The 9,036-nt window shown below is 38.7% G+C and overlaps 1 non-coding gene across 1 annotated transcript; it reads right to left on the minus strand.

The window, feature by feature from the left end:
• Positions 1-680: 680 nt before the first annotated feature.
• On the minus strand, positions 681-787 carry LOC136141591 (U6 spliceosomal RNA). Its single transcript, XR_010657764.1, has one exon. It is a non-coding gene; the product is annotated as a U6 spliceosomal RNA (small nuclear RNA).
• Between the last annotated feature and the right edge of the window lie 8,249 nt (positions 788-9,036).

Here is a 9,036-nt window from a genome sequence, read left to right on the forward strand (position 1 = left end):
ACATACACACATACTATGGTACATAAATTATTTATGTATTCTAAACAGTATTATATCCCTTACCTACTAGGGATAATTGAGATATGACTGAGTATCCAAAAGAAAACTGTCTCTAACTAAGGAAAATTGATCCTTACAAAAATTGGCTGAAATTATTCAAGTAATTTTTTAAAAAGGTGAGTGTTTTGAAACTTTCTATCCTCTGCACTCCTTTTTTCTATCCATCCTATCAGGGAGCCATAGGAGCTTAAAAGATTTTTGAGAAAATGCCCGTCTTCCAGAACTTAGACCACTTGATGTCCCTCTTTACACACAGTGAAAAAGTACAGTGAGTATGAACTACTTCACACACTGCAGGAAGATACTGTCCAATCCTGCTTGTATTATTAAAATAAGATTTGAGACTTTAATCATTTAGATTTAAATTTTTGCTCTTCAGGTAAGCTGAATGGTAGGTCACTCTAGTGGGTAGTTCACAGTGTTTGGTGAAATAAATTTAATATTAATTCTTCTCCAAATGTATAGCTCTACTCTGTGTCTCTGTATGGATACTCCAGAGGTATTTTGAGGAATCTTACAAGTACTTTTTTTTTTAAAACATCTTTATTGGAGTATAATTGTTTTATAATGGTGTGTTAGTTTCTGCTTTATAGCAACGTGAATCCGCTATACATATACATAAAAATATGGAATGCTTCACGAATTTGCATGTCATCCTTGCACAGGGACCATGCTAATCTTCTCCATATCGTTCCAATTTTAGTATATATGCTGCCGAAGCGAGCACACAAGTACTTATAATTATGTTTGGTGAGATGGTTTAAAATCAATTATAACTCCTTTAGGAGGTCCTGGGGGACGTTTTGCTCTGAAGGGGGAAGAATTTTCCGCCGCCTAATGTCAGGAAATGTACATGCTTTGGAAGCTCTTTAGTTAGTTCAGAAACCATATTGTAGGAAACCCAGTTCTGTAACCTGCCCTCTAGGTAGGTCTCACATCAGTGTGTGGGGAAATTTGTGAATTTAGGACTGATAAACTGCAACCTTATTCCTCCAAGGAGATGTATTTTTCCTGTGACTTACATACCATGATTGGTTTTTTAGTTAATTCTTCCTCTGGATTATCTTGCAGTTGTTGCTAGAAAGTAAGTGTCCAGATATGGGTGTTTGGTTGTGTGATAAATGTAACTTTAATATAAAGCATTTGGCAGAGGAGGATTCTGTAAGGTCATGGTTTTCATGATATTTTAAGTGTTAGGACTGGAAATTTTCTTAAAGATCTCTACTCAACTCTAACTCATTAGGAAACTGTGGCTCCAACAAAGTTAAGCAGCTAGTGGCAATTCCAGGACTAGAGAGATCATGTTGAGCCATGGCTAGGTGTTTTGGCTCTGAAGTCCCACAGTGTACCCCTGCCACTTAATAGCTGTGTGACCTTGTGCAAGTCAAATCACCTCTCTGTGCTTCAGTTTCCACATCTGAAAATAGGATAGTCTTAGTACATAGTTTGCAGGGATATTATAAGGATTAAATAAATGAATATGAGTTAAACATTTAGCACAGTGCCTGGTATACATTGAGTACTGAATAAATGCTGTTAGAATTAGAATTCATGTTTCTTACCTCTCAGTTGATTGCTTTATAGTTGTGCCACATTGTTTCTCCTGACATCCCTGAAATATATTTGATATAGCATTAAAAATGTTTCATTAGTGTTATTTCTCATTAGAATTGATAAAATATTTTTAAAAAGAACACATATTTAACAAGTATCATGACTATTTTTTTTCCATATGAGAGATGGCTATGTAATAAATGAAGAATTTGGAATGAAATGAAAAAATTAAATGATGTATGTCTGAGTATATTCAGATAGAATTTTATTATTCTTTTTTTTTGAATTTTATTTTATTTTATTTTATATAGCAGGTTCTTATTATTTATTCATTTTATACATATTAGTATATAGATGTCAATCCCAATCTCCCAATTCATCACACACACCCCCAACCCCCCTGCCGCTTTCACGCCTTTGTGTCCATACATTTGTTTTCTATACCTGTGTCTCAATTTCTGGCCTGCAAACCGGTTCATCTGTACCATTTTTCTAGGTTCCACATATATGCGTTAATATACGATATTTGTTTTTCTCTTTCTGACTTACTTCACTCTGTATGACAGTATCTAGATTCATCCACGTCTCTACAAATGACTCAACTTTGTTCCTTTTTCTGGCTTAGTAATATTCCATTGCATATATGTACCACATCTTCTTTATCCGTTTATCTGTTGATGGGCATTTAGGTTGCTTCCATAACTTGCCTATTGTAAATAATGCTGCAGTGAACATTGGGGTGCATGTGTCTTTTTGAATTATGGTTTTCTCTGGGTATACACACAGTAGTGGGGATTGTTGGGTCATATGGTAATTCTATTTTCAGTTTTTTAAGGAACCTCCATACTGTTCTCCATAGTGGCTGTATCAATTTACATTCCCATCAACAGTGCAAGAGCGTTCCCTTAACTCCACACCCTCTCCAGCATTTGTTGTTTGTAGATTTTCTGATGATGCCCATTTGAACTGGTGTGAGGTGATTCCTCATTGTGGTTTTGATTTGCATTGCTCTAATAATTAGTAATGTTGAGCAGCTTTTCATGTGCTTCTTGGCCATCTGTATGTCTTCTTTGGAGAAATGTCTACTTAGGTTTCTGCCAATTTTTGGACTGGGTTGTTTGTTTTTTTCATATTAAGCTGCATGAGCTGTTTATATATTTCGGAGATTAATCCTTTGTCCGTTGATTCATTTGCAAATATTTTCTCCCATTCTGAGGGTTGTCTTTTCATCTTGTTTGTAGTTTCCTTTGCTTTGCAAAAGCTTTTAAGTTTCATTAGGTCCCATTTGTTTATTTTTGTTTTTATTTCCATTACTATAGGAGGTGGATCAAAAAAGATCTTGCTGTGATTTATGTCAAAGAGTGTTCTTCCTATGTTTTCCTCTAAGAGTTTTATAGTGTCTGGTCTTACATTTAGGTCTCTAACCCATTTTGAGTTTATTTCTGTGTATGGTGTTAGGGAGTGTTCTAATTTCATTGTTTTACATGTAGCTGTCCAGTTTTCCCAGCACCGCTTATTGAAGAGACTGTCTTTTCTTCATTGTATATCCTTGACTCCTTTGTCATAGATTAGTTGACCATAGGTGTGTGGGTTTATCTCTGGGCTTTCTATCCTGTTCCATTGATCTATATTTCTCTTTTTGTACCAGTACCATATTGTCTTGATTACTGTAGCTTTGTAGTATAGTCTGAAGTCAGGGAGTCTGATTCCTCCAGCTCCGTTTTTGCCCCTCAAGACTGCTTTGGCTATTTGGGGTCTTTTGTGATTCCATACAAATTTTAAGAGTTTTTGTTCTAGTTCGGTAAAAAATGCCATTGGTAATTTGATAGGGATTGCATTGAATCTGTAGATTGCTTTGGGTAGTATAGTCATTTTTACAATATTGATTCTTCCAATCCAAGAACATGGTATGTCTCCATCTGTTGGTATCATCTTTAATTTCTTTCATCAGTGTCTTATAGTTTTCTGCATACAGGTCTTTTGTTTCTCTAGGTAGGTTTATTCCTAGGTATTTTATTCTTTTTGTTGCAGTGGTAAATGGGAGTGTTTCCTTAACTTCTCTTTCAGATTTTTCATCATTAGTGTATAGGAATGCAAGAGATTTCTGTGCATTATTTTTGTATCCTGCAACTTTACCAAATTCATTGATTAGCTCTAGTAGTTTTCTGGTGGCATCTTTAGGATTCTCTATGTCTAGTATCATGTCATCTGCAAACAGTGACAGCTTTACTTCTTCTTTTCCAAATGGATTCCTTTTATTTCTTTTTCTTCTCTGATTGCTGTGGCTAAAACTTCCAAAACTATGTTGAATAATAGTGGTGAGAGTGGGCAACCTTGTCTTCTTCCTGATCTTAGTGGAAATGGTTTCAGTTTTTCACCATTTAGGACGATGTTGGCTGTGGGTTTGTCATATATGGTCTTTATTACGTTGAGGAAAGTTCCCTCTATGCCTACTTTCTGGAGGGTTTTTATCATAAATGGGTGTTGAATTTTGTCAAAAGCTTTCTTGGCATCTATTGAGATGATCATATGGTTTTTCTCCTTCAATTTGTTAATATGCTGTATCACATTGATTGACTTGTGTATATTGAAGAATCCTTGCATTCCTGGGATAAACCCCATTTGCTCATGGTGAATGATCCTTTTAATGTGCTGTTGGATTCTGTTTGCTAGTATTTTGTTGAGGATTTTTGCATCTATATTCATCAGAGATATTGGCCTGTAGTTTTCTTTCTTTGTGACATTTTTGGTTTTGTTATCAGGGTGATGGTGGCCTCGTAGAATGAGTTTGGGAGTGTTCTTCCCTCTGCTATGTTTTGGAAGAGTTTGAGAAGGATAGGTGTTAGCTCTTCTCTAAATGTTTGATAGAATTCCCCTGTGAAGCCATCTGGTCCTGGGCTTTTGTTTGTTGGAAGATTTTTAATCACAGTTTCAATTTCAGTGCTTGTGATTGGACTGTTCATATCTTCTATTTCTTCCTGGTTCAGTCTCAGAGGGTTGTGCATTTCTAAGAATTTGTCCATTTCTTCCAGGTTGTCCATTTTATTGGCATAGAGTTGCTTTTAGTAATCTCTCATGATCCTTTGCATTTCTGCAGTGTCAGTTGTTACTTCTCCTTTTTCATTTCTAATTCTATTGATTTGAGTCTTCTCCCTTTTTTTCTGGATGAGTCTGGCTAATGGTTTATCAATTTTGTTTATCTTCTCAAAGAACCAGCTTTTAGTTTTATTTATCTTTGCTATTGTTTCCTTCATTTCTTTTTCATTTATTTGTGATCTGATCTTTATGATTTTTTTTCCTTCTGCTAACTTTGCGTTTTTTTTGTTCTTCTTTCTCTAATTGCTTTAGGTATAAGGTTAGGTTGTTTGTTTGAGATGTTTCTTAAGGTAGGATTTTATTGCTATAAACTTCCCTCCTAGAATTGCTTTTGCTGCATCCCATAGGTTTTGGGTTGTTGTGTTTTCATTTTCGTTTCTAGGTATTTTTTGATTTCCTCTTTGATTTCTTCAGTGATCTCTTGGTTATTAAGTAATGTATTGTTTAGCCTCCATGTGTTTGTATTTTTTACATATTCTTTTCCTGTAATTGATACCTAGTCTCATAGTGTTGTGTTTGTAAAAGATACTTGATATGATTTCAATTTTCTTAAATATACCAAGGCTTGATTTGTGACCCAAGGTGTGATCTATCCTGGAGAATGTTTCATGAGCGCTTCAGAAGAATGTGTATTCTGTTGTTTTTGGATGGAATGTCCTATAAATATCAATTAAGTCCATCTTGTTTAATGTTTCAGTTAAAGCTTGTGTTTCCTTATTTATTTTCATTTTGGATGATTTGTCCACTGGTGAAAGTGGGATGTTAAAGCCCCCTCCTATGATTGTGTTACTGTCGATTTCCCCTTTTATGGCTGTTAGCATTTGCCTTATGTATTGAGGTGCTCCTATGTTGGGTGCATAAATATTTACAATTGTTATATCTTCTTATTGGATTGATCCCTTGATCATTATGTAGTGTCCTTCTTTGTCTCTTGTAATAGTCTTTATTTTTGTCTATTTTGTCTGATATGAGAATTGCTACTTCAGCTTTCTTTTGATTTCCATTCACATGGAATATCTTTTTCCATCCCCTCACTTTCAGTGTGTATGTGTCCCTAGGTCTGAAGTGGGTCTCTTGTAGACAGTATATATATGGGTCTTGTTTTTGTATCCATTCAGGCAGTCTGTGTCTTTTGGTTGGAGCATTTAGTCCATTTACATTTAAGGTAATTATCGATATGTATGTTCCTATTACCATTTTCTTAATTGTTTTGTTATTGTAGTTCTTTTCCTTCTTTTGTGTTTCCTGCCTAGAGAAGTTCCTTTCGCATTTTTTGTAAAGCTGGTTTGGTGGTGCTGAATTCTCTTAGCTTGTCTGTAAGGGTTTTAATTTCTCCATAGAATCTGAATGAGATCCTTGCTGGGTAGAGTTATCTTGGTTGTAGCTTTTTCCGTTTCATCACTTTAAATATGTCCTGCCACTCCCTTCTGGCTTGCAGAGTTTCTGTTGAAAGATCAGCTGTTAATCTTATGGGGATTCCCTTGTGTATTGTTTGTTGTTTTTCCCTTGCTGCTTTTAATATTTTTTCTTTGTATTTAATTTTTTATATTTTGATTAATATGTGTCTTGGCATGTTTGTCCTTAGATTTATCCTGTATGGCACTCTCTGTGCTTCCTAGACTTGACTAACTATTTCCTTTCCTGTATTAGGGAATTTTTCAACTATAATCTCTTTAAATATTTTCTCAGTTCCTTTCTTTTCCTCTTCTTCCTCCGGTCCCCTATAATTTGAATGTTGGTGCGTTTAATGTTGTCCCAGAGGTCTCTGACACTGTCCTCAATTCTTTTCATTCTTTTTTCTTTATTCTGCTCTGTGGTAGTTATTTCCACTATTTTATCTTCCAGGTCACTTATCCGTTCTTCTGCCTCAGTTATTCTGTTATTGATCCATTCTAGAGAATTTTTAGTTTCATTTATTGTGTTGTTCATCACTTTTTGTTTGCTCTTTAGTTCCTCTAGGTCCGTTTTAAACGTTTTTTGTCGTTTCTCCATTCTATTTCCAAGATTTTTGATCATCTTTACTATCATTATTCTGAATTCTTTTTCAGGTAGACTGCCTATTTCCTCTTCATTTGTTAGGTCTGGTGGGTTTTTGCCTTGCTCCTTCATCTGCTGTGTGTTTCTCTGTCTTCTCATTTTGCTTAACTTACTGTGTTTGGGGTCTCCTTTTCGCAGGTGCATGTTTGTAGTTCCCGTCGTTTTTGGTATCTGTCCCCAGTGGCTAAGGTTGGTTCAGTGGGTTGTGTAGGCTTCCTGGTGGAGGGGACTAGTGCCTGTGTTCTGGTGGATGAGGCTGGATCTTGTCTTTCTGGTGGGCAGTTCCACGTCTGGTGGTGTGTTTTACGGTGTTTGTGTCCTTATTATGATTTTAGGCAGCCTCTCTGCTGATGGATGGGGTTGTGTTCCTGTCTTGCTAGTTTTTTGTCATAGGGTGTCCAGCACTGTAGCTTGCTAGTTGTTGAACAGAGCTGGGTCTTGGCGTTGAGATGGAGATCTCTGGGAGATTTTTGCCATGTGATATTATGTGGAGCTGGGAGGTCTCTTGTGGACCAGGGTTCTGAACTTGGCTCTCCCACCTCAGAGGCACAGCCCTGATGCCTGGCTGGAGCACCAAGAGCCTGTCATCGACACGGCTCAGAATACAAGGGAGAAAAGAAAGAAAGAAAGAAAGAAGATAAAATAAAGTAAAATAAAATAAAGTTATTAAAGTAAAAAATAATTATTAAAAAATTTTTTTAAGTAAAAAAAAAAAAAAAGGAGAGAAAGAAGAGAGCAACCAAACCAAAAAACAAATCCACCAATGATAACAAGTGCTAAAAACTATACTAAAAAAAAACAAACAAACAAAAAACCCTGACAGAACCCTAGGACAAATGGTAAAAGCCAAGCTATACAGAGAAAATCACACACGGAAGCATACACATACACACTCACAAAAAGAGAAAAAGGGAAAAAAATATATATCATTTCCCCCGAAGTCCACGTCCTCAATTTGGAATGATTCATTGTCTATTCAGGTATTCCACAGATGCAGGGTACATCACGTTGATTGTGGAGATTTAATCCACTGCTTCTGAGCCTGCTGGGAGAGATTTCCCTTTCTCTTCTTTGTTCGCACAGCTGCTGGGGTTCAGCTTTGGATTTGGCCCGTCCTCTGCGTGTAGGTCACCTAAGGGCATCTGTTCTTCGCTCAGACAGGATGGGGTTAAAGGAGCAGCTGATTAGGGGGCTCTGGCTCACTCAGGCTGGGGGGAGGGAGGGGTATGGAGTTTGGGGCGAGCCTGCAGCGGCAGAGGCCGGTGTGACTTTGCACCAGCCTGAGGTGCACTGTGTGTTCTCCCGGGGAAGTTGTCCCTGCATCACGGGACCCTGGCAGTGGCGGGCTGCACAGGGTCCCGGGAGGGGAGTTGTGGAGAGTGACCTGTGCTTGCAGACAGGCTTCTTGGTGGTGGCAGCAGCAGCCTTAGCATCTCATTCCCGTCTCTGGTGTCCTCGCCGATAGCCTCGGGTAGCGCCCATCTCTGGAGCTCCTTTAAGTGGCGCTCTTAAAATCCCGTCTCCTCGAGCACTAGGAAACAAAGAGCCAAGAAAGAAAGAGTCTCTTGCCTCTTCGGGAGCTCCAGAATTTTTCCCAGACTCCCTCCCGGTAGCTGTGACGGTCTATCCCCTTCAGGCTGTGTTCACGCAGCCAACCCCCGTCCTCTGCCTGGGATCTGACCTCTGAAGCCGGAGCCTCAGCTCCCAGCCGCCGCCCGCCCTGGCGGGTGAGCAGACAGGCCTCTCGGGCTGGTGAGTGCTGGTCGGCACCGATCCTCTGTTCGGGGATCTCTCCGCTTTGCTCTCCGCACCCTGTTGCTGCGCTCTCCTCCGTGGTTCTGACGCTCCCCCTTCTGCCACCCACAGTCTCCGCCCGCGAAGGGGCTTCCTAGTGTGTGGAAACCTTTCCTCCTTCACAGCTCCCTCCCACTGGTGCAGGTCCTGTCCCTATTCTTTTGTCTCTGTTTTTTCTTTTTTCTTTTGCCCTACCCAGGTACGTGGGGAGTTTCTTGCCTTTTGGGAGGTCTGAGGTCTTCTGACAGTGTTCAGTAGGTGTTCTGTAGGAGTTGTTCCACATGTAGATGTTTTTCTGATGTATTTGTGGGGAGGAAGGTGATCTCCACGTCTTACTCTTCTGCCATCTTGAAGCTCCACCCTCCTGAGTCCCTCTTGATACTGTTGAATTACTCAGTGAACTCACTGGAGCTATTCTACCTCTGGACGTCCTGTTTTGTGATATAGTAAAAGTCATTGTTTAAGCCAGTTTTACTCAGCCTTCTACTATTTTTT

Source organism: Phocoena phocoena, chromosome 20 (genome assembly GCF_963924675.1).
Source record: "Phocoena phocoena chromosome 20, mPhoPho1.1, whole genome shotgun sequence".
Taxonomy (NCBI): domain Eukaryota; kingdom Metazoa; phylum Chordata; class Mammalia; order Artiodactyla; family Phocoenidae; genus Phocoena; species Phocoena phocoena.